Source organism: Rattus norvegicus, chromosome 14, assembly GCF_036323735.1.
Source record: "Rattus norvegicus strain BN/NHsdMcwi chromosome 14, GRCr8, whole genome shotgun sequence".
Classification (NCBI taxonomy): Eukaryota; Metazoa; Chordata; class Mammalia; order Rodentia; family Muridae; genus Rattus; species Rattus norvegicus.
Genome location: NC_086032.1, coordinates 74896199 through 74917249, shown reverse-complemented (window position 1 = coordinate 74917249; position 21051 = coordinate 74896199).

The following is a 21051-nucleotide window of genomic DNA, read 5'->3' as shown; positions in this document are numbered from 1 at the left end:
TTTGTAGTATAGCTAATGAAACATGTTTGTATATTATCATCAAGAATACTATTAGTCACTCCTGAGACTACAGAGCAGGAGAGACCACCAATACTGCCCAACCCTGCCCACATCCCTGGCCCAAGAGGAAACTGTATAAGGCCTCTCGGAATAGGAAGATCGGGGCACTCAAGCGGCAGGTCCCCTGCACTCCAGACACCGCCCAAATCTGAAGGAACCTGGTCAACAACTCCCTGCACCCAAATCATTTCATTAGATGCTGAGAAAGCATTTGATAAAATTCAACACCCCTTCATGATAAAAGTCCTGGAAAGAATAGGAATTCAAGGCCCATTCCTATACATAGTAAAAGCCATATACAGCAAACCAGTAGTTAATATTAAACTAAATGGATAAAATCTTGAAGCAATCCCACTAAAATCAGGGACCAGACAAGGCTGCCCACTCTCTCCCTACTAATTCAATATAGTTCTTGAAGTTCTAGCCAGAGCAATCAGACAACAAAAGGAGATCAAAGGGATACAGATTGGAAAAGAAGAAGTCCAAATATCACTATGTGCAGATGATATGATAGTATATTTAAGTGATCCCAAAAGTTCCACCAGAGAACTACTAAACCTGATAAACACCTTCAGCAAAGTGGCTGGGTATAAAATTATCTCAAATAAATCAGTAGCCTTCCTCTACACATAAGAGAAACAAGTCGAGAAAGAAATTAGGGAAATGACATCCTTCATAATAGTCCCAAATAATAGAAAATACCTTGGTATGACTTTAACCAAGCAAGTGAAAGATCTGTATGATAAGAACTTCAAGCCTCTGAAGAAAAAAGTTGAAGAAGATCTCAGAAAATGGAAAGATCTCCCATGTTCATGGATTGGCAGGATTAATATAGTAAAAATGGCCATTTTACCAAAAGCGATCTACAGATTCAATGCAATCCCTATCAAAATATCAATCCAATTTCAGACAGGTAGACAGAACAATTTGCAAACTCATCTGGAATAACAAAAAACCCAGGATAGCTAAAACTATCCTTAACAATAAATGGACACTCAGGGGAATCACTATCCCTGAACTCAAGCAGTATTACAGAGCAATAGTGATAAAAACTGTATGGTATTGGTACAGAGACAGACAGATAGACCAGTGGAATAGAATTGAAGACCCAGAAATGAATCTACACACCTATGGTCACTTGATTTTTGACAAAGGAGCCAAAACCATCCAATAGAAAAAAGACAGCATTTTCAGCAAATGGTGCTGGTTCAACTGGAGGTCAGCATGTAGAAGAATGCAGATTGATCCATGTTTATCACCCTATACAAAGATTAACTCCAAGTGGATCAAGGACCTCCACATCAAACCAGAAATATTCAACATCTTTAGTCATAAGGGAAATGCAAATCGAAACAACCCTGAGATTTTATCTCAAACCAGTGAGAATGGCTAAGATCAAAAACTCAGGTGACAGCAGAAGCTGGCGAGGATGCGGAGAAAGAGGAACACTCCTCCATTGTTGGTGGGATTGCAGACTGGTACAGCCATTCTGGAAACCAGTCTGGAGGTTCCTCAGAAAATTGGAGATTGAACTGCCTGAGGATCCAGCTATACCTCTCTTGGGCATATACCCAAAAGATGCCCCAACATATAAAAAAGACACCTGCTCCACTATGTTCACAGCATTATTTATAATAGCCAGAAACTGGAAAGAACCCAGATGCCCTTCAACAGAGGAATGGATACAGAAAATGTGGTACATCTACACAATGGAATACTACTCAGCTATCAAAAACAATGACTTTGCAAAATTCATAGGCAAATGGATGGAACTGGAAAATATCATCCTGAGTGAGGTAACCCAATCATAGAAAAACACACATGGTATGCACTCATTGATCAGTGGCTTTTAGCCCAAATGCTTGAATTACCCTAGATCCACAGAACACATGAAACTCAAGGATGACCAAAATGTGAATGCTTCACTCCTTCTTTAAAAGGGGAACAAGAATACCCTTGGCAGGGAATAGGGAGGCAAAGTTTAGAACAGAGGCAGAAGGAACACCCATTCAGAGCCTGCCCCACATGTGGCCCATCCATCTTATCTAGTTTGGTGGATGAAACAAAGCAGTGCACCCCTACAGGAACCGGATTTAGATCTCTCCTGAGAGACACAGCCAGAATACAGCGAATACATAGGCGAATGCCATCATTAAACCACTGAACTGAGAACGAGACCCCCGTTGAAGGAATCAGAGAAAGAACTGAAAGAGCTTGAAGTGGCTTGAGACCCCATATGAACAACAATGCCAACCAACCAGAGCTTCCAGGGACTAAGCCACTACCCAAAGACTGACCCTGGGCTGAACCTGGGCTCCAACCTCATAGGTAGGAATGAATACCCTAGTAAGATCACCAGTGGAAGGGGAAGACTGAACCCCCAGTGTATGTGACTGTTGGGAGGAGGGCGGTAATGGGGGAAGGTTGGGGAGGGGAACACCCATATAGAATGGAAGGGGGAGGGGTTAGGTGGATGTTGGCCTGGAAACTGGAAAAGGGAATAACAATCAAAATATAAATAAAAATACATGTTAATAAAGATTAAAAAAGAATACTATTAGTTGTATATGCAAAGCTCATAAAATGAGATATGGAGTACAACCTAGAACTAAGTGTTTCTTTCCTGTGTGTTCAATGATAAACTGAGAGATTAAACAACCATCTTCAAAATTTTAGTTGGCTGCTTCCTGCCTCAGTGTCAACATCCTGGGCAGCTGTTGAACATTTGACAACTTATCCTAAAGAAACACGTTCTGCATAAAGAGATGTTTAAAATAAACATTGTGCAGAAGTAGAATAATATTCTGTGTTTGAATGAAAATCGATGTTTATTGGAATAAGAAAGTTAACACTCAAAGTACAGTTCAACTTGAATTATAATCCAGTGGCAATGAGCTGGTGGGATTCCCCATGAATTAGAAGCATCGACTGTTTTTGACAAGGACTAAGGTTTGGTTTCTAGAACCCACCCTAGGTGACTCACGGCCTCCTGGGATTTCCATTCTGGGAGATCTAAGACATTTTCTAGCCACTGCGGACTACCACAAATATAGGTATACACACATTTGCTAAACCATATGTACATGAATAAAAATAAAATGTATTTTTAATAAATTTCTCCATTAAAGTTAGAAAGTGTACAAAATTAGGCTTCATGTAGGTGATTAAACTTAGAAAGTGTCTGTATAAATATTTTAGAACTTACAACATTCTTTTTTTTTTTTACTTACAACATTCTTAAATTTTTCCATTTTAACATACAGTCAACAAACCTACAATTTTTTTTATCTTGGATCTTGCCCAGTAAATTATGAAACATCTTAACTGTGACTTACATTATTGCACTTGAAGTTACGTCTAGCTTTTCACAAACATGACAAATAAGACAAACAAGAAAGCCCAGTTATAGTGGACATTACTGCATATAATTTACAGTATTTCCAGTAAAAAATGGTATCTTCATTTTGAACATTATTTCCCTAAATTGAGTTTATATTTTCATTTTTCCCAAGGTGTTTTATCTCAAGCCCCCATGTGTCTCAAATTGACATGCTATTTAACATGTATTTCCATCAAACTAATTTTTGTTTGTAAATACATGTTAGTGCAGAACATGGCTGAAAACTCCTTAAAAAAATAATAGCACTTGGGAGGCTGAGTCATGACAATGATATATATTTTAGGTCAGCAAATCCTAACTAATGAAATCTTGTCTCAAAAAAGCAAAGGAAACATTGTTTAAGCTGAATGGTAGATAAAATCAAAATATCTTGAATAAATAATAAAATTCTATAAGGACATAAAAATAATTATTTTAAGTGTTTCTTATTAGTAATTTACATATCTATGACACCATATCAGAACAACATCAAACGTTCCCTAAAAAGAGCTAGTGAATGTTTATTTAGATCTGAATATACAGAGAATATTGTTAATCTATTCTGGGGGAAATCCTGCATTTGTGGCCAACAGGACATATACAAGGAGATGGTCTGGATATTTCTAGATAGGAGTTGATTGATTCTCGGATGGACTTAAATAATCTTTGTGCACAATGAATATTGTTTGAATTTATAATTGCAAGCAAACAGAAGTCTGACATGGCCATGGAATTATAAAAAAGAATAAACAAACTCTCTCAGGCAGTTTCTCAGGAAAGTACTAGAATATGCCATTAAAGTTTTTTTGAAATAGACACTTGTATAGCTTGATGCAGAGGCAAGGGCAGAGAAGTCCCAGACTGACAATAGCTTAGAACTGCAGGGATACTTGGCAAGAAGCATGGATAGAAAGAGCTGACAAATTAGAAATTAATTCCATAAGCTACCTAGAAGATTTCATTTATTTGAGGCCATTAATGCCTAAGGATGGACTTAAAGAAGGCCTTTAAAATATTTGTATTAGTTGCTTTTCTGTGGCTATGATAAAACATCCTGACCAAAGTAAATGGGAGGTGATGAGGTTTATTTTGGATTATGTTTCCAGAGTAAAAGATTCTATCATGTTGGAGAGTGAAGGTCAGCAGGAGCTTGAGCCAGGCAGGAAACAAAGTCATCACATGTCATCTACACATAGCACACGTCCCTTGCCAAGTGACATATATGTACTTCAGAAAGTCTCTACCTTGAAGTGGAAATTTCTGGTTTATTTGGAGACTCAGATATGCCATCTGATGTTTTTCTGGAAACTGTCTTATGAGAGGACGTTTTTGCTGAAGCAGACACGTGGGAAATGTTTTTCTAAGAACAGACACAAGGTGTTTTTCTAGAGGCAGCCTGGAAAGGGGGCATGTAATGTTTTGCTAGAGCATACTCTTGAGAGAACACAGGTTTAGATATAACCTGACAGTGTATGATGCTACATGCTATTGGTTAACCTCGCCATGCTTTGCTGATTAACATCTTCCTGACCTTATACAGAGAAGCACATCAAAGAACTGGTGGCAATCTGCCAGCTGCTGACTGCTTCCACAGACTTGGGCCGATTGTCATTGCTGATTCATGAATGGTGTTTGTGAGTGGATCAGGACACCTCTGTTAATTCATTTGAACTGAACTGGTGATACCCTGGCAATGCTGTTTGGATTCGCCCCAAAGAACAATTTCTAGATAGGTATGCTCCCTCCTTTGCCCTAGTAAGCTTTCCTTTTGACTACCTGTGGTGGTTGGTGGACTAGAAGGGAGGTTAAAAGCATTTAAGTACACTTACTAAAGTAGGTTTTGAAAAATTTAAATTTAATTTTAAAATTAATTTAATTTAAACTTAAGTGTATACTACCTTGTAGTGTTTTCATAACCACAGACAGTGCCATAATCTGAAGACAAAGCATGTAAATATAAACCTATGGTGGGCATTTTTCATAAAAGAAACTAAAAATAATAAACAAACAAAACAAACAACTGCCACCACTACCACCAAAACCAAAAATCTTAGAGAGATCCAAATATTGTCCCCAATGTTAAAGCACTCTGCAATTTTGCATGCATAATATAGACCTCATTATCTCACTGTTATCATGTATGAAATAGAGATCATAATAATGTATACTATATAAATTTAATGCCTAGATGGAATAAAAAATCTTACATTTAATAATCCTTGGGTTTTTGCACAAGACAGAACATTCTTCACAAATTCAGTTCGTGCGAGATTAGTGTGGGCTTGGAGATTCAAAGACTTTGTGTGGCATTATAATTGACATATCAGAGAAAATGCAATGTGCATGACAATAAAGCTAATACCAAACCCTAATTCTTTCAAATTCTAATTGTACTAGCTAATCATAATGAAAGATTAAATGTAGCTCATAACACCATCAGAAACAGATGTTGCTAATAAATTACATTATACACGTATAAGAAATGTTGTAATGAAGCCCCTTAACTTTGCAAGAAAACACATGCTAATAGAGCACAATTTAATAATATATATTTTCTGAGTGACTAACAGATTTACAACTTTTTATTACCACCTTATAATTTCAACAAACATTTGTTAAAAATGAATCCTGGAGTTTCCAAGAGACTTAGTATTTCAGCTAAATGACTACATAGTGGTCTTAATTTGGGTTTCTGCTGCTGCAATGAAACGTTACAACCAAAAGCAATTTATAAAATAAAGCATTTAATTGGACTTATGGTTTTAGAGGGATAGAGTCTATGATGTCAGAGCAAAGGCATGGTAGCAAGAACAACAGAATACTCATACACTAATCCTCAAGATTGAGACTGAGAAAGCCAGGTGAAAATGGGCTGGGCTTCTGAAACATGCAAGTCCACACCAAATGATATGCTTTCTAGCAAAAGGCCACACCTACAAATCTTTCCCAAATGGTTCCACCAATTTGGAAATACGTACTCAAATATGTATGACTATGGAAGCCATTCTTAACAAGTCACCCAATAGTCTTGCATATAATTATGATATTGATACCAAGTATAGAAAACCACACCAACAGCACTTGGAGGGAAAAAGCTTTAGAACTCTTGGAAGGGCTTAGTTTGTCAGAGGTTATATGGCTTATTCATTTTCTGTGGCTTGATAACAGATTGCTACTGATAATCACCATGAATAATGTAACATATTATGTCATTGTACTATGAGTCACATATGTAGGTAGATCTAAAATTAGTCCTCTTCCCAGAGACAAAACTCAAAGTACAAGCTGGGCTGCAATTCATTTGCAGTCTCTGGAGGAGAATGACTTATTGCTCATGCAGTTGTTTCCAGAATCCAATTCTACACACCTAGAGAATAGACCTCTGAGTCTTCATACTGACATTTTCCTTTACCTGGGGATCATTTTTACATTTTCTAGAAGCTCCTTGTCTTATGTACTGTATCTTCCCTCCATCATCAGAGTAAGCTATGTCCCACAGAATCACTCTCGCTTGAAGTTTTTATCTATACTTTCTTATTCTTTTCACAGAAAGACTTCAATTCCCTTGAAGAGCTCACCTGGTTAAATTATGCCTGGAAAAGAGTTTTCTCTTAAAGCCAATTGATCTAGACCTCATTGATGTGAACAAAATCTCTTCACAGCGTCTCCTACATTAGTGTTTGATGGGATATCTGCAGAAAGTGTCTCTACTCATAGAAACAGAATTCTGTCTCTTAGGGACAATGCATCTGTTTTATGATAGTAAGATTTCTGTTTCCAAATGAAAGCTTTGTGCTTCTGTGACTCATAATTCTTCAAAAGAAAGTCATTCACAGGCCTTGCTATGTATTTCCATTAGGGCTTATAAGGGAATTCAGATGCACAAATGTATAGCTTGCTCTGACATTAGACTCTGTCACAAACCAAACCAGGTACGAGAGTCTCTTAAATTGTGAAAGAATACATAGAAAAGTTGTATCAGAGTTCTATAATCTCGGATTAATGCACAAATAACAAAGGGAGGAAACATGAATGTTTGGCATTGAGAAGAGAGACTGAGTGAGGACCTGAAGAGGTCTCATAGGGAAAGGGAAAGGGAAGCCTACTTAAGAGCAGAACTGGCTTGTTCACGATTCCATTTTGTTAGTGAAGAATCTTTTCTCCTTAAATGACTTGTCCTGCAGTCAATGGGGTATAAATAAATTAGAGATGTGTATTGTCCCCTTCCTTCTATGTGGTTGTTGAACTCCAAGCCCATTGATCTATCTGGAGAATGGTCTCCAGTTTCCGCACCTTCAATTCATGGGGCACAACTGTACTCAGAGCAACCAGCAGACCAAATATCCTGTAGAGATCCCTCCTGCTCTTTATTTCCTACAAGTTAGGCATGTAGAAAGGAGGAAATATGGAGTCTGCACATACGAATTTCTTTAATTTCTTGGAACTATTTAATCTCTTTAGGAGGCTGGCTGGCTCTAAAACTTTTCACTGGTTTCCTCTTATTCCTTTCATCCTCTTCTCATCACTTAAATGCTCTTTTAAACTAAAAATTTCCCCTTTTTTCCTACAGATGGATGCTCTGCCTCACACTTACTACAAATTGTAGGCAAACCCCGAAAGACACTGACAACAGCTTCCCTGAGACAAGAATTGCTAATGATGAAAGTATATTATACCCTGGAGCTAGGAGAAAAGGCTCAGAAGAAATATTCTGAGAAGAAAAGAAGTGGAAAAAATGCAAAAGCTGCTTCTCTCCAGCCAGGCAGGAATTCTAATTTAATGTGCATACATACCTCTGGTCCTCCTGGCATCACATGCTAATTTAATTATACATTTGTTTAGTCAGTTTTGAAACATTGATGAATGGAAAGTAGGTTCATTTAATTTATAGAAGATCAAAGGGACATAGACTTAGAGGCAGTAACATAATTCTCCCTTGAACTGTTTAAGAGTTTTTTGAATTGGCTGATTCTAACTTTGGTTTGTTTATTTATTTTGCAAATATGAAGGAAGGAAAAAAAAACTATGTGCTTGGCCCAGACTTCAGGATGAGCAGTAGATGTGGAGCACCAGTTATTGCCTAAAATTTTGAAACAAATAATGGATGCTTAAGAAGAATGTTGTGTGTACTCTCCTCCAATCTCTCAATTAGTGAGTGTTTGGAAAGGTTTGAGAAAGTTAATCCTGGGCACGTGATAGGGCACGTGAAACAGGAGAAGACAGCCCAGCTTTTCTTCTTACGCCATCAGTAGTTTTGCTGTGGTCTGTCCATCTTATAGTTTAATCTACTTGCTAAACTCTTGGATCTCAAGTGAAATATGCACTGTTAATATTTGCTTATCTGACAATCATAGAAGTTGGAGTACTTTATGTATTAATTCCCATTTATATAGAGAAGAGTACTGTTCCAAGACAGAAAGTATTATAAACCCCTATATTCCCAAAGACTTGAACTATCAGAAAGTGGGTCATGTTTCCTTGTAGCCAGGCAGGTGTTCAGGTTAAAGTAGAAAGGGCTCTAACTATAATCAGGAAAAGCAAGCACAGCTCACCATATTCAGTCATCCTTATGAAGAGGAAAGAATTAAGAGCTAGCTTGAAGAGAAAGGCCTATAAACACAGCCAGCCACTTAAGACAGTAAAGCAGAAGTATCGTATTTTCAAAGTCTTCCAAGACTGCAGAGTGAATGCAGGAGCAATGTGAGCAACTTAAGGAGACCTCATTTCAAAATAAAGTTGAAGAGTAGAATAAGTATCTAGCTCAATGTTAGAGACTTTGCCTAAATGTGCAGAAGGCCCTGGCTTGGTTCCACCTTCAGTTCTAAAGCCATAATACTGCTAATAACTGGGTGTCAAGAAAATATAATTGAAACAATGCTAGTAAGCTAATGTCCAAGAGAACAATCTCAATAGAATAAGGATGCCATTTAACTGAAGCCTTGAAGTGTCAGGTGCATTTACCTCTGAAATGGCATCTCTTCATCAATGGGCATTTGCAACATGACCAAATAGAGCTGACAATACAAAGGAAGAGAATAATGGAAATGTGGTTTTGGTCAAATAGAGAGCAAACACCTGAAAACACGAGGGAAATAGTCTGGTCTGGCTTGTGCACACAAGGCTCATATATTTCTCTATCCACTGAACAAATATTAATGTAAACCTTATCTGATCTCACTGCACACTGGGGATCTGGAGTGAGAAAGGAGACTCTCAAACAGAAAGTAAATAAGCCAGTGTTAATGGAGGTTGTTCTAAACATGAGAAGAGGTAAGAATATAACACAAACAACATAGAAGCCTGAAGTCTGTTGACCTTCGGTGGTGTCTTCCACATTCTCAGCTAGGACCCTCGTCCTGGGTCTGAACAACCTTTAAATTGAACTAGTTAACAAACATCACTATTTCATAAACCTAATGTTAGCTATTTTCAAATATGACTGAATGTCCCAGTGTCACAAACTAAATAAATTATACAGGCAAAAACTATTTTACCTATACTTTCTCCTTTATGTATACTTTTCTACTGACTTTCTATCCTTTAAAATGTTTAATGTGTGACATTTCCTGTTCAAAGGTAAATCAACTCTAGAGTGAGACAGTAAAGTGTAAATGTCCTGAGAGTTTGAAATAGCTCGTGTTATACACAGATACATGTAATAGAAACATCAGGATAACTAAGTAAACCCAGTTAGTACATGTATTTTGATAAGTATTTAAAACTAGTATGCATGCTTCAACCTATCAGGGACTCACAGTCCTTCTTTCCATGGATCCACATGTCTCATGTTACTACTTGAGGTGATTTCATGGTCAAATATTGATTCTGGAGCTCTGGGTTTCAGATCATCTTTTAGCCAATGTGAATATGAGGAGGACAAACACTGAAAATGTTGTACTCATCAACCGCACTAATCATCTTGAACAAAATTAGGAACCAGTGTTTACGGGTGATAAAAGCTTGAGAAATCTCTTTTGGAGAGTGTTGTGATGTGTCTTATTCAAATATGTGGTATATTAGGGAAAAAAGCAACTATGTAGCTTGTTTTCTGTTTCCTATGTCAAAATACAACAGTAGAATTCCTAGTTAATGAAGTACTAATTTAAAACAGAAAGAGAAAATAGGAAAGCACACAGGTACATGTAAAACATATTGGAATGAATGGAAGACAAACACCATACTTCTAAGGCAACGAAACACTAGAACAATGCAAATTAGTCATTAGTGGATACATCTAAAATGCATGAGAATGTCAAATCAAAACAGAAACTGAAGTTATATTATCTCAGAGAATGGTCTCAGTTGGACTTAGAAAATGACCAACATACAGATCAGTGAAAAAATCACATATACTACTGACATAGGAGCCACCGCTACTGTATCTGTTTTGATGTTCCTTCTACAGTCAAACATGCCTCTTCTAAAATCCTATTCCTTATGGCCCCAAGTAGAACCTGAAGGAATGCATAAATACATAAATGAAAGAGGATAGACTCATGAAGATATATCTCAGTGCTTTTACAGGATTTATTAATACACATTAGAAAGAAGCATCAAACCTACTTCACTCAACTGGAAAACATATCTAAGAGGAGAACAAAAAGAAGAGCAAAGACCTGCAGTATAGGATGTGGTGCACTACACATGTGTGTTTGCAAATATGTCAAATAAATCCCAGGCTCTGTATGGCACATTAAATCAAGAAGCTTCAAAATCTCTGTCTCATGCCACTACCCATTTTATATGACACCACGAATGCACAAACCACACTGACAGTGCTTGAACTGGTTATTATCAGGTATTAAATGTATGGGTAATTCCTATGGTGGTACAGGATCAAGGGTCAAGCTTTGACCTTAAAGTGCTTCTCTTATGAAGCAGTATTTATAATGTGCGTGGGAAAAAGAGGGATTCACTATTGGAAGACCAATCTAAGTGTTTTCCCATTTTCCCAACTTATCATAGCTATTCAGCTTATGTTGCAGTAGAAGTGGGCATTAATGGCAATATAAATCTTTGTAGAAGCTTATAGGAACTCACTGCATGACCCCTTATGTGCGTCTCCCTCTGACGTGGAGACAAAGACGCTCTTGCATTCCAGTTGCCACAATTATGAAACAAAATGACGCCGCCTACTGCCTGCTTCTTAGGAGAAAGCAGTAGAAGCCTTGATTTTCTCAAAGGACCACAGCATGCAAAGAAGTAAAGCACAGTGTGTTACTAGGATAGTAGGTAGCAGTACCAACCAGGGTATTTGCAATCAAACACACAACTATATTGTAAAGATGAGTGGAGTCTCTTAAAGATAAGGAAGATGATTTCTCCAAGGTAGAGAGACCAATTTCATGAAATACATTTCTATATGATATTGTTTTCAGTTAAGGTAACTAAGCTGATGGTGGCATCTTGCTTTAGCTTTAGTCTTGTGTTTCGTTCTTTCAAATTTTTTTTCCTGGATACTGAAACCAACACTTGCAACCCATTCTTAGCAGTTCAGTTTCCTGGATTTTCTATTAGGGTTCATTTCTCCCCTTTTAGTTACAGAAATCCTTTCTCTTAAAGTTACTGTATATTCCTAACATACTCATGCTTCATATTTGTGTTATAATCCCTTTGAATAAAGAATTTCTTTCTCTTCTAGTAATGTATTTCAACCAAGTCTAGTAGCTGATTAACAACTATATGAAAGTTATGTTGCTACCTGATAAAGTAAAAAGTTCACTTTCAAAAACATAGTCTAAGTAATTTTTGGGCATGTCTAATTAACACTGATTTTTAGTTGTACATGTTATCTGTAGATAACCTATTTTCTTCTTGTTTGTTTGCTTTATAACACTTGCTTTTGGGAATTTTATTTAAAAAAGAATGAATTTGGTATAAACATATAGATGTGTAATAGGACAGTGCAAGCAACATGGTAAGAATCTGTTAGCTACATCAATTATAATGATGAAGAAAATGTGTCTTTGTGTAGAAAATCCAAACATGGCATAGCGTTGATTCACAAGATCAGTTCTAGCCCCATCTTAATGAGGGCATCCCCAGGGACCTAATTACCTTCTGTCAGTAAACAATGTGTACTTTATATCACTTCATCAACATGAAATACGACCCTTAGTTGAGGTACATGAGTATATAGCACCGTATATTCATTTCTAAGTAGCAGCAAGTGTATCTTTCCCTTTTAGCTTTATTTAGCTCTATCTACTATCTCTGTATGTTTGTATCATCCAGTTTTCTGAATAAGTGTAGGAAAATAATGAAAAGAAGACCCCATGCTCATATTAGATTGTCAATTGTCTATAGGAAGCTAAGTTATCATCTCCAGTGTAATTATTCTGAGAATCCATGAGATTTTGAAACCCATAATATGACTTGATATCACTTTTCATTAATTAATCAATTAATTAATCAATGAATTACATATTGCACTTTACATACTGATGCAGGCCCATACCGTCTTTACCAAAAACATCCCCTCCCCCATATCCTCTTCTATGAGGAGGAGGAGTCCTCCCTAGGTCTTTACCCACCTTCACCTTGGATCTTTAAGTCACTGCAAGACTAAGAAATCCTCTCCCACTCAGGCCAGACAAGGAGGTTCAGTTAGGGGAAGAGAATCCACAGTCAGGCAATAGAGTCAGCGGCAGTCCCCACTTGTTGGGGACCCACATGAGGGCCAAGCTTCCCATCTGCTACATACGTGCAGGGGGGCTAGGTTCAGCCCAGGCTTATTCTTTGATTGGTGGTTCAGTTTCTGGGAGTCTCCAAGGGTCCACGTTAGATGATTCTGTTGGTCTTCTTGTGAAGTCCCTATCCCCTTCAGGTACTTCCTCAATCCTTTTCACAAGTATTATGCAAGACTCCCCAACTCTGACTAATGTTTGTCTGTGAAGGCATCTGTTTTTGTCAGCTTCTGGGTGGAGCCTCTCAGAAGACAGTTGTGTTAGGCTCCTGTCTGTAAGCATAACAGAGTACCGATAGTGACAGGGATCAAAGGGGTTCTTTCCTATGGGAAGGGCCTCAAGTTGGACCAGTCATTTGCTGACCCTTCCTTCCATCTCTGCATCTTCCTTGTCCCTACATATCTTGTAGACTGCACATTTGGGTAGAAGGTTTTGTGGGTGGGTTGGTGTCCTTATCCCTCTAGTAGGAGTCCTGCCTGGCTCCAGAAAGTGACCACTGAAGGTTCCATATCTACCACTACTAGGAGTCTCAGCTAGAGTCCCTCCTATAGACACTCCCTGGAGTTCCTCTAACCCAGTTCTCTAGCATGTCATAGAGATGCCCTCTATAGTTTCCCCACCCCCTGCATGCCTGTATTTCCTTTGGTATAATTTTTAAAGTAGTAATTCTTCTGAACTCCTGACCCATTAAATACCTATATTCACTTGAATCATTTACAGTTCCTTCACTAATTAATAATTGAATAATTCAGCTCCTCATCAGGCTTTGTTAATATCTTGGAAAAGTAGATAGAAACACTGTAAAATCTGAAGAATCAGGAGGACTTCTATGAAATGGTGTGTTTTGCACCTGGAATTAGTTAAAATCAAACATAAAGGGAGAGAGGGGCTACAAGGTTCCAACCTTAGCTTAGGCGTCGATGGCTCTTGGACAGGTAATTGTCATTTTACTTTTGAGGAGTGGTAACTGGTAGGTTGCTTTTGCTCAGTACATAACTCTGTATTCATGTGCATATGGGCAGTGCTAAATGAGATCAGTGGGTTGCCATTAAAAAAATAAAAAATGGGAGGAAAATGTTTTATGGGTTCCCTTCTTTAAGGGGGAAAATTTGGAGGAGGAGTTTGTGATGGCTATGTTACAATGTGCTACATGTTACATTGTCTCTGTGTAATCAGTTTTCAAAGAATAACTACGAGAGTAGTAACTGCCAGAATAATAGTAGTCCCTAAGCAGTGCAAAATCTGTCAAAGGGCAATCCCTCCTTCCTGCCCTGTGGGGCCTATGGCCACCGTAAGATGCCACCTAGGAGCTGTCAGAAATGGAAACCCAGGTCAAAATGGTAGCACCAAAAGATCTCCTTAGCCTGAAGCTATCACAGGAGCTGTCCATGGTGGGAGACCTTCTTTTCTGCTGTAGCTTTAGTGAAATACCACTGCAGGAGCTGTCCCACAGGAGATTGTGTACAGTGGCTACTCCTCATCAGCCTCCCCCAGCAACCCTACTGAGAAGACCCCTTAGCCAAAGCCACCTGTAGCCAGGAAGGACTTCCTGTGTGCCCGATACGAGGAAAGGGGTGAAAAAATATCAGTCCCTGAGCAGGAATACCCACACCTATCCCCAGGCTTCCTGCAAAACCTCATCAATCCCCCCGCATGAAAACTCAAGTAATGAACAGGAAAACCCCACCAGACGCCGAGGACACCAAGATCAGGATGTGAACGCCCACCACTACTCCATCTCCACTCTATAGTGCTCTGCCCCCTAAACAATCCTATAAAAGCACTGTCCCTTCCGGGAGCAGGGGACTCCATCCTCTTCCTGGACCTTCCACAAATCTGTTTCATGACTTTTCTGTCTGGTGTGATTCTCTCATCAGAAGAAGCTAGAGAAAAAGAAGCAATGAAGAGAAGAAGAGAAGCAAAGACAGAACAAGACTGAGCGTCCAGCTCACCTGAGGACAGAGCTGCAAAGCCTCTGCTGAGGAAGCTTCCTCTCAGAGCTGTGTGGTTCCTTGTCAGAGGATGCCCCTCTCTTGGGACACTGACCCACCGGGGTCTCAGAATCCCTTCCCCTGGGATACCTTTTAATCTTTAGAACTGAATGCCCCCTGAGCTTCCCAGTCCTAGGATATTCTTCCAACAGAGCAGAAACAGAATCATTCATAATTATTTAGTTATTTAATATAAGGTATATAATTGTTTCTGTTTGTGTTTTTTGGGGAGAGAAGTTTTGTTTGTTTCTTTGTTTGTTTGTTTTGCTACAAATTTACAGTTTGAAAATAAAGTCATTTTGGGATCTTTAAGTTTGTTAATTCAGCTAGTAGTTGATCGCCTTTTCAAATGGAATTTTATAGATTCTCCTTTGAGAACACTCAGAATATCAATGAAACGACTAAAGAAACTAGTAGAAACTCTTGCACTTTTCATCTGACATATTTCTCAGAAATACGTTTTGAAACTGTTCATAGGCTTGTTAGTTTAAGAGAATATGAAATTTAAAAAACAAGGATTCTTTATTAATGTCTTCTTAATAGACTTCAGAGAAGAACATACAATAACTCAGTATTGAACATGATGCCTATGATGTTTAGTGCTGGAATCTTTTTATTTTAAATATTTATTTATCCATTATAATTTCATACATAATAAGTATTCTGTGATCAATGTTCTCCAAATTATCATCTTATACTTTCCTCTCTCATACCAAATCTCCTCTTTCCTAGACTTTCATGCCTTATTTTAGTTTGTGTGTGGTCCTTTGCATTTAAATACAGTTGCCTGCACAAGTCTGCTTGGGAAATATTCACATGAATCAAGGCAATGGATCAGAACTTATTTCAGAGTTCTCTTGATTCCAGAAAATTTCTGGAATCTATCAAAATATTTCTGTTTTACTCATCAATGTATACTGAACTTACAAAACCTTTATTTGTTAATGTTGTCAAGTTAAAGAACTGTGACTGTAAAGTATTATGTTACACTGCTTGTTTCTAATAGTAAAGACACCATTATGTTTATAATTTAATCCTGGTTTTTCAGATAATATTTGGTGTTATAATTTTTAAATGTCTTTATGATTTCCGCCCTTCTCTGAGTGTGTGTGTGTGTGTGTGTGTGTGTGTGTGTGTGTGTGTGTGTGTGTGTGTGATGGCATGCATGTGAAAGTCAGAAAACAAAATGCAGACATCACTTATTCCATTTGGCAGAGTGCCTTTATCCATGGAACCATCTCTCCAGTTCAAAATGTTCTCATGTTTTGGTTAACTTTACATCCATGTGTATTAATAATATTGCTTATTAACATATTTTAGTACTTGTATTGTTTTTGGTAAGGAAAGAATGTTAGTTTAATTAAATAAATTGGAAAGTTTGTTTTATTTCTTTGCAACGAATTGCATAATACTAGTATTTTTATATAATGATTTAAAGTAATTTACTAAAGAAGCTATGTAAGTCTGGGAAGTTCTGGGGAGGAATAGGTTTGAAGTCAGTCTTAATCTCTATAATAAATATAAAATTACTGTACTTTAATTTATTGTATTGGCCATATTTGTAATTCTGTGTTAAGATAATTATTCAATATTTTGCTGAAATTTTGTCATATTAATAGTGCTTCTTCATAATACTATTAATGCTTGCAGGCCATATAGTATTTTCTTATTTTTAGCTACAGGATGATTTTTTGGTAGTAACAAGTAACTTTAGCAATGCTTGAACTGACACTTGGTCAAATATCTAAACACCCAAATCTTGAATTGAGGGGAAAAAAAAAGAGAGAGAGAGAGAGAGAGAGAGAGAGAGAGAGAGAGAGAACTTGTATAAAGGTTCTCATGAATCTAAATCTGCAATCTGGGTTAGTTTAATACAAATCTAGGAAAGCCACAGACACAGGGGTCCAAGAAGTTTTTTTTTTTTTTTTCGAGAATCAGAAAATGGAAACCTGGAATTTCTTTTTCTATTTTTATCTTCAAGATATTCAATAAAAGGTAATCTGGTTAGTTAAAGGTTCAAAAATGCCAATCTCATCTAAAAGATCTTGCAAGTACACACATATTATATATGTATGTAAGGGTACTCTGGTCTTTGTTTTGCATTTCATTCTTATAACTTCTGACACTGAATGCTGTCAGTACTTCTTTTAACATACATTGTTGGTTTAACCTGTGAAATACTTTTTATAATATTGCATTAAAAATAGGTTGTTTTCTCTTATATCCTGATTTACTTTTCCTTCCCTCTATTCCAGATCCTCCTGACCTTTCCTACCTTCTGAATCCATTTCATTTCTGTATCTCTTTACAAAAGAACAGACTTCTAAAAGAAAACAGCCAAACCTCAAAAAATTAAGTATAAGAGGAAGCTAACACTAGTATATCAAACTTGGACATGGCAACTAAACAAGAGAAAAAAGTACCAAGAGGAGGCACAAGAGTCAGAGATACATGTATTCTCAGTTGGGAGTCACAGGAACATGCTAAATTAATAGCTATATTGTATATGCAGAGAACTTGATGTACACCCATGTAGACCCTGTGCTTGCTGCTTTAGTCTCTGTGAGTTCACATATACCTTGCTTTGTTGATTCAGAGGGCTTTGTTCTCTGGTTATTCCCCTATCTCCTCTGTCTCTTATAATATATCTGCCTCTTCTTTCTAGGGATTCCTAGTTCTGAGGAAAGATTTGATGGAGACCTCAAATTTAGACTCTCATTCTGCATAATACATGCTTGTGGGTCTATGCATCTGTTTCAATCTGCTGCCAGAGGAAGTCTCTTTGGTAATGACTGAGTAAACCACTGATCTATGAATATAGCAAAATGTCCTTAGGAATGACTTTATTGAGAGGTTCTTTTTATTTTGATCAGTAGTGTTTGGTTTTACTCTGGATCTCTGTGCTATCTAGGCTCTGGCTCTTGGCTACTTAAACAATATGAAGTGTAGGTTGCTTCTAGTAGAGTAGTCCTTAGATTACATTATACACTGACATTGGTGGCTTACTCTCACCTGTCATCATTGCCCTAGAATATTTTACAGGTAGGGCAGATTGTATGACAAAGGTGTGTGCCTTGGGTGGTGGTCACATTTCTTTCATTATCTTGCAGAGTATGATCCTGTGCCAAGAAAATATAGCATAAGTGTGAGGGCTCCATGTAGACACCATTTTCATTTATCCATGTTCATTGTGTCATGTATATGTTATCCTCAGCGATGGGGTCCTGCTATTGGTCTATGAAGAGAAACCATTTTTCTTAGCAAGGACCTGGTTTGTTTAGGGATTTCCACTAAAAACTCGAATGAAAGTCACCTACTCCTACCAGAGGAAGTCTAGTCTAACTACAAGAGAGGGACCATTGAGGCTTTGTATCTCCCATTACTAGGTATCCTCATTAACATCACATTCATAGATTATAAAACATTTCCATCACACTAGGTTTCCACACCACTCCCCAAATGCCTGCATAATTCCATATTTTTTTCTCAGTCTCTTCCTCTAACTCATCTCTTCTGGTCCTCCCTTCTCTTTTTTTCTTTTATTGGATTTTTTTTAATTTACATTTCAAATGTTATTCCCTTTCCTGGTTTCCTGGATATAAGTCCCCTATCCCATCCCCCTCCTTCTATATGGGTGTTCCCCTCCCCATAAACCCCCTTCCCTACACGGGGGCTGGGGGTTCGAGCCTTGTCAGAACCAAGGGTTTCTCCTTCCATTGGTGCCGAACAAGGCCATCTTCTGCTACATATGCAGCTGGAGCCATATGGAGCTGGAGTCAGTCCATGTATAGTCTTTTGGTAGAGGTTTACTCCCTGGGAGTTCTGTTTGGTTGGCATTGTTGTTCTTATAGGGTTGAAAGCCTCGACAGCTCTTTTATTCCTTTCTCTAACTCCTCCAACAGGGACCCTGGTCTCAGTTCAATGGTTTGCTGCTAGCATTCGCCTCTGTATTTGATATCCTTTGTCTGTGCCTCACAGGAGACAGTTATATCCTGCTCCTGTCAGCATGCACTTCCTAGCTTCATCAATCTTATCTAGTTTTGGAGGCTGTATATATATGGCCTGTTTACTCATTTGGGGCCTTGATTCTGCCCATAAAATCTATTCCATTTCTTATACTGAGGATGATTCGTTCATCCCCACCAGAGTTATTATATTTACATATTATATTTGTCTTTTTGGGAATGGATTATCTCACTCAGAATGTTTTTTTCCCCTAGTCATATTCATTTGGCTGTCATGTTTCTAATAGTTAACCAAAACTGTTGTGTAAATGTACCACATTTTTTTGTTCATTACTCTATTGAGGTACATCTAAGTTGTTTTGAGTTTCTAGCTATCATGAATACAAACACAATATACATGGTCAAACAAGTGTAGTTGTGATTGAATGGGGCATCCTTTGAGAATGTGCCCAAAGTTATATATCTGGGCCTTAAAACACATAATTCCAAATTCTGTGAGGGACTACTACATTGATTTTCATAGTGACTGTAAAAATGTTCACTCCCACTAGCAATGAAAGAGCACTCCCTTTGTTCTGTATCCGCCCAAGCATAAGATGTCACTTGGGTTATTAATCTTAGCCTTTCTGACAGGTATAAGATGAAAATTCAAAGGACTTTTGAATTGAATTTATCTGATGGCTTAGTATCTTTAATATATCTCTAAGTGATTCTCAACCACTTGAGATTATGCTACTGAGAATTCATTGTTTAGATCTGTGCCTCATATTTTTAACTGGATTGTTTGTTTTGTTGTCTATTTTCTTGAGTTCCTTATATATTTTGAATATTAGCCCTTTATTGGATGTGAATTTGGAGAAAATATTTTCCATTTTGTAGTTGTGTCACTTTGTTAAAGTGATAGTATCCTTTGCCTTAGAGTAATTATGTAGTTTCATAATGTCCCATATATTGTTGATCTTAGTGCCTATGGTCTTGGTGTTCTACTCAGGTAGTTGTTTCATGTATCAATGAATTAAAACCACTGTTTCTTCTATCAGGTTAAGTATATTTAGCTTAATGATGATGTATTAAATCTACTTTAACTTGAATTTTGACAGGGTGAAAAATATGGATCTGTTTGCTTTGTTCTACATGCAGATATCTAGTGTGAACAGAACAAGTTGTTGAAGATGCTTGCATTTTCCATTGCATATTTTTGGTTTATTTATCCAAAATCTGTTGTCAACCTTGATGGATCCCTCTCTACAGTTAGACTTGGGGGTTTTTGTGGTGTTGGGTGCAGGTAGGGGCTGCTACAGAAACCGTCTACATCTATTAATTGTGAGTTTGCAGCCATCAATGTCAAATTAGCTTCTTTGTTTTTTACAGTCAGCAGAAGCAGGGATGATGGGCTTCCACATTTTCTGGTTCCATGAGGGACCATGGACATCTAAACGGTCTCAGCATGTGCTGTATGTCTGAGCATGAACTCCAGTGGCTGTGTAGACCACAGAGTCAACATGAACCTCTGATGAAGAATAAACACTATATTTTAGAGGATGATTCATAAGAGGGAACCTGGGAGGACTGGGAAGTGAGCATGAATGAGTGTATAATGAGAAATTACCTAATCATCAATAATGAGTAAAAATATGTTAAAAAATAAGTTGTCCATATGTGTATAGATTTTGGTGATCATTAGTTTGATACCATTAATCAATAACATTTTAACCAATAATGTGTGGCTTTTATTACTGCACCTCTAAAGTGCAACCTGAAATTAAAATGGATGACACCAGCAAGCAGTTCTTTTTGTGTTCAGTAATGTTTTAGTTATCCTGAGGTTTTTGTGTTTGTTTGTTTTGTTTTTCCATGTAACATTGAGAATTATCCTTTCAAAGTCTGTTGTAAATGTAACTTTCATTCCCCAGATACAATTGTCATCTTGGGGTTTACTGATGAATAATATCACCTTTTCTAGTTCTTTT